This window comes from Ovis canadensis, chromosome 18, assembly GCF_042477335.2.
Source record: "Ovis canadensis isolate MfBH-ARS-UI-01 breed Bighorn chromosome 18, ARS-UI_OviCan_v2, whole genome shotgun sequence".
NCBI lineage: Eukaryota > Metazoa > Chordata > Mammalia > Artiodactyla > Bovidae > Ovis > Ovis canadensis.
In genome coordinates this window covers 38,455,289-38,461,540 of record NC_091262.1, presented here as the reverse complement: position 1 = coordinate 38,461,540, position 6,252 = coordinate 38,455,289, and positions in this window count along the sequence as shown.

The following is a 6,252-nucleotide window of genomic DNA, read 5'->3' as shown; positions in this document are numbered from 1 at the left end:
AACTAGTATTTTTTTGTCCTTGTCTTTGTCCAGTCCCGTTTGGCTCCCAGGCTCTACCTTTGACCCTCGCCCACAGGATCAGGAGAGCCCAGTTCTAGAGGAGTTTCATACAAGGAGAGGCTCCTGGAGACACTCCAACCCCTCGGCCTAAATAAGCATTTCCTTGGAGTTTCACAGCCCTGGGAGGAGACACTGGTTTTGTGTTCACTTTACAGTTGAATATGTTGAGCCTCAGATCATTGTGTGATTTGCCCTGGGTCACTCTGCAGGTCAGTGGGTGAGCTGGGATTTGAACCCAGACTCTAGGTCTTGGAGCCCGTGACTGTACAGGTATTTCTGCCCCTCAGTTAAATTCATTTCAGGTTTTTTTTTTTTTTTTGGATGCATTTGTATATGGGACTGTTCTGTTCTCTCTCTGATGGTTCATATCTTGCTATATTGCTGAGTTTATTCGTTTTAATAGTTGTTACTTGGTGGAGTTTTTAAGGTTGCATATAAATCCTGTTGTAATCGAACAGTGACAGTGTAACTTCATCTGTTCTGATGGGGATGCCTTTAATTTCCTTTTCTCGCCTAGTTACTCTGGGAAGGACACTTCCACTGCTATGATGAGCAAGATAGATGAGAGTGGACATCCTTGCTCTTTCCTGATCTTATAGGAAAACCTCTGGTGGCTCAGATGGTAAGGCATCTGCCTACAATGTGGGAGACCCAGGTTGGATCCCTGGGCTGCGAAGATCCCCTGGAAAAGGAAATGGGAACCCACTCCAGTATGGTTGCCTGGAAAATCCCATAGACGGAGGAGCCTGGTAGGCTACAGTCCATGGCAAGAGTCGGGCACAACCGACAGACTTCACTGTCACTTTTCACCTCTTTACCACTGAGTTGGATGTTAGGCGTGGGCTTGTCTTATATACCCTTTAGTATGTTCCATGTATAGCCACTGTACTGAGAGATTGTATCCAAATTGATGTTACCCTTTGTTGAAAGCTTTTTCTGCAATTATTGAGAAGATCATGTGATTTTATTCTTAGTTTTGCTCATATTGTGTATCACAGTGATTGATGTGCAGATCATAAATCATGCTTGCAGGCACACAATAACTTATATTTGATCATAGTGTATGATTCTTTAGTGTATTCATCAGTTTGGTTTGCTAATATTCTTTTAAGGATTTTTACATCCATGTACACCAGAGTCAGGGTTCTCTGGTGGTTCATATGGCAAAGAATCTGCCTGTAATCCAGGAGACGTAGGTTTGAGCCCTAGGTCAGGAAGATCCCCTCGAGAAAGGAATGGCTACCCACTCCAATATTCTTGCCTGGAAAATTCTCTGGACAGAGGACCTGGTGGGCTACAGTCCATGGGTCACAAATAACTGGACATGCCTGAATGATTCACACTCATAAGACTACTTCTTGACAGTCGTAATATCTAAATTTAAGATTTTATCTCAGTCAAAAATTACAGTCAAATGCAAAATGTCAAAGTCCAAGAGTCCTTAGAAATAAATGACAATAAGGCATAACAGATGAAAGCAAAAGGGACTCCACATAATTTACTTTTCATAAGAATTTTAGATCTTCAGAGGAATTCTCATTAAGCTGAATTAAAATGCAAGCTTTAGTTTAGACTGGAAACCTTTTTTGGTATTATGTTTCTATGTTGAGACTGAAATTTCATTATTTATGTATGATGTATTAAGCAATACTGTGTGGATATTAAAATCGTATTTTCAAAACCTTTAATGACATTTATACGTACTTATAGTGGAAAAACAACTAGGAAGAGAAGATGATCCCATACAGGTTTAATGACATTGCATATGTGTTGAATGATAGTTTTCAGATTGTATTTATTTATTTTTAATTGAAGAATAACTGCTTTACAATGTTTGGTTGGTTTTCCTCATACAACAACACAAATAAGCCATAAGTATATTATCCACTCTTTGGTGAGCCTGGCTCCCACTTCCCAGCATCCCACCCTCTAGGTCGTCACAGAGCTCCCTGCTGGGCTCCCTATGTTATACAGCAACTTCCCACTAGCTAGCTATTTTGCATATGGTAGTGGCTATGTTTCAATGCTACTCTCTCAATTTGTCCCTCCCTCTTCTCCAGCTGAGTTCACAAGTCCTTCCTCTACATCTGTCTATCTATTCAGTTCAGTTCAGTTCATTTCAGTGGCTCAGTCGTGTCTGACTCTTAACAACCCCATGAACCCCAGCACGCCAGGCCTCCCTGTCCATCACTAACTCCCGGGGTTTACCCAAACTCATGTGCATTGAGTCGGTGATGCCACCTAACCATCTCATCCTCTGTCATCCCCTTCTCATCCTCTGTCATCCTCTTCTCCTCCTGCCTTCAATCTTTCCCAACATCAGGTTCTGTTCAAATCGGTCAGCTCTTCACATCATGTGGCCAAAATATTGGAGTTTCAGCTTCAACATCAGTCCTTCCAATGAACACCCAGGACTGATTTCCTGTAGGATGGACTGGTTGGATCTCTTGCAGTCCAAGGAACTCTCAAGAGTCTTTTCCAACAGCACAGTTCAAAAGCATCAATTGTCTGCTCAGCTGTTTTTATAGTCTGACTCTTACATCCATACATGACTACTAGAAAAATCTTAGCCTTGACTAGACAGACCTTTGTTAACAAAGTAATGTCTCTGCTTTTTCATATGCTGTCTAGGTTGGTCATAAGTACCCTTCCAAGGAGTAAGCATCTTTTAATTTCATGTCTGCAATCACCATCTGCAAGGAAAGATAGAAGCATCTGAATGCAGAGTTCCAAAGAATAGCAGAGAGAGATAAGGAAGCCTTCCTCAGCAATCCATGCAAAGAAATAGAGAAAACAATAGAATGGGAAAGACTAGAGGTCTCTTCAAGAAAATTAGAGATACCAAGGGAAGATTTCATGCAAAGATGGGCTCGATAAAGGACAGAAATGGTATGGACCTAACAGAAGCAGAAGATATTAAGAAGAGGTGGCAAGAATACACAGAAGAGCTGTACAAAAAAGAGCTTCAAGGCCAAGATAAAAACGATGGTGTGATCACTCACCTAGAGCCAGACATCCTGGAATGTGAAGTCAAGTGGGCCTTAGAAAGCATCACTACGAACAAAGCTAGTGGAGGTGATGGAATTCCAGTTGAACTATTTCAAATCCTGAAAGATGATGCTGTGAAAGTGCTGCACTCAAGTTGCCAGCACATTTGGAAAACTCAGCAGTGGCCACAGGACTGGAAAAGGTTAGTTTTCATTCCAATTCCAAAGAAAGGCAATGCCACAGAATGTTCATACTACAGCACATTTGCACTCACCTCACAGGCTAGTAAAGTAATGCTCAAAATTCTCGAAGCCAGGCTTCAGAACTACGTGAACCATGAACTTCCAGATGTTCAAGCTGGCTTTAGAAAAGGCAGAGGAACCAGAGATCAAATTGCCAACATCCTCTGGATCATCGAAAAAGCAAGAGAGTTCCAAAAAACCCCATCTATTTCTGCTTTATTGACTATGCCAAAGCCTTTGACTGTGTGGACCACAATAAACTGTGGAAAATTCTGAAAGAGATGGGAATCCCAGACCACCTGACCTGCCTCTTGAGAAACCTCTATGCAGGTCAGGAAGCAACAGTTAGAACTGGACATGGAACAACAGACTGGTTCCAAATAGGAAAAGGAGTCCGTCAAGACTGTATATTGTCACCCTGCTATTTAACTTCTATGCATAGTACATCATGAGAAACGCTGGGCTGGAAGAAGCACAAACTGGAATCAAGATTGCTGGGAGAAATATCAATAACCTCGGATATGGAGATTTGACCACCCTTATGGAAGATAGTGAAGAAGAATGAAAAAGCCTCTTGATGAACGTGAAAGAGGAGAGTGAAAAAGTTGGCTTAAAGTGCAACATTCAGAAAACGAAGATCATGGCATCTGGTCCCATGACTTCATGGCACATAGATGGGGAAACAGTGGAAACAGTGTCAGACTTTATGTTTTTGGGTTCCAAAATCACTGCAGATGGTGAGTGAAGCCATCAAATTAAAAGACGCTTACTCCTTGGAAGAAAAGTTATGACCAACCTAGATATCATATTCAAAAGCAGAGACATTACTTTGTCAACAAAGGTCCGTCTAGTCAAGTCTATGGTTTTCCCAGTAGTCATGTATGGATGTGAGAATTGGACTGTGAAGAAAGCAGAGTGCCGAAGAACTGATGCTTTTGAACTGTGGTGTTGGAGAAGACCCTTGAGAGTCCCTTGGACTGCAAGTAGATCAAACCAGTCAATCTTGAAGCAAATCAACCCTGACTATTCATTGGAAGGACTGATGCTGAAGCTGAAGCTCCAATACTTTGGCCACCTGATGGGAAGAGCCGACTCACTTGAAAAGACTCTAATGCTTGAAAGATTGAAGGCATGAAAAGAAGTGGTCGACAGGATGAGATGGTTGGATGGCATCACCGACTCAGTGGACGTGAGTTAGAGCAAACTCTGAGAGAGAGTGAAGGACAGGGAGGTCTGGCATGCTGCCGTCCATGGGGTCACAAAGAGTCAGACATGTCTGAGTGACTGAACAAGAAGAATAAGGCTGTAGTTTTAAAACACCAAGTTTTAGGGTAATTTCCACTAATACGTGCCCTTACCTATCCTGTAAAACATGGCCCGGTCTCCCTCGCGTCCGTGCACACGGGTGTCCCTCCCACAGCAGCAGTGCTGCTGGCCATGCCCTGCGTGCACGTTCTCGGAGGGAACAGGGCCCAGAGCATCAGGGGTCACAGGGCTGCCCTGCCCTGGGCCTCTTCATCCAGAGGCCAGTGTTTAACACAGAAGTGCCCTGGCATCTGGGGGTCAGCCACCGCTGAGGGGCCACCCTCCCTTGCAGGAGCTGCTCTGGGCGGTCCTGTGGTGGGTCCAGCCTGGGAGCCCAGCCCTGCTCGAGCCACTCTGAGAGCAGGAGGCTGTCTGCTCTGTCCTGTTCACGTCTCAGCTAGAAAGCTGGATTGGGTTTTCAGTTTTTTTACCAGCAGCTTTTAGCTATATGTCAGAATAAAGTCAGCCACAGAGTTCTCTCCTTGATCTGCTTGGTCCTTCACGTTTCTCTGAATTCTCAAAGCAGCTGGAGCCCACAATGGGGAGGGATGGGGTGTCTGGAGAGGAGGGGCTCGGGCACCAGCTGCCTGGTGCCCAGGACTGACTCGTCTATGTGTTTGTTTCCAGTTTACCCGCACTACTTCTGTAGGTGATTATACAGCGTCCAGAATACGACAAAGGCTACATTTTGAACTTGATGCAATCTTTAATCTGTCAATACTTGTTATCTGGACCATAAGATATTTTATACAGAGTTTTTAATTAGTGAAAAATTCATGAATACCAAAGAAAAAAAATGTTCCTTATATTAATGTAAACTTATGACTTCATTTATATACTTCCTTTTTCTTGTATATCCAGGCTATGAATATCCTTTCAGATCAGTTCATGTTCTGATACCTGATTTTAGTCTTTCAAATGATTGTACTGTAATACTTGTCTGTATAAATCCTATGAACAAATATAGGGCTTTTGCAAATGATGCATTTATTGTCATTATTTTTGTTTAATTTTTAAATGTTAAGCCATGAGAGAAGAGGTTTTACTGCGATTGTAAAATCATCATGACATGGTGTGCATTATCCTTCCCGAATGTAACCAAGCTCTCCAACAATCACTCTGAAATGAGCGAACTTAATTTCAACCAATTGTTGTATTTTAACGACTGACCTAAACTGTACTTTGTTTCTGGGAAGAAATGCTTGTCTGCAGCGTGAAGCGATTTAAAAGCACTGGGTGTTAAATGTGAGCTTCTAATGAAATTTGGGCTGAAAGGATAACTAGAAGACGACTATGAAAATCTCTCCTGTAACCTAGTCTCTGTGGACCCAGATCCCTCCTCTCCGCTGAGACTCTTCGAGGACCAATCGCGATGCCCTGCACCCGCTGCGGAGCCATCGAGCTGGACAGTGAGGGCGCCACATCCCCGACAGACAGACAGACTGCAGAGTGCAGCTCTGACAAAGGCCTTATTTTTCTGATGTAAATCATCTCTTTACATCTGTTTGTAAACATGTTTAAAGAATGGACCTAGGCATACATGTTTAGATTTTGATGACATAGCCATTTTGGATAGTATAAGTAGCAAATGTAACTTTTACTTTTTCAGCAGCACATTAAAGCAGCCAGCAAGAGATGCGTTCAGATCATGGTGCCT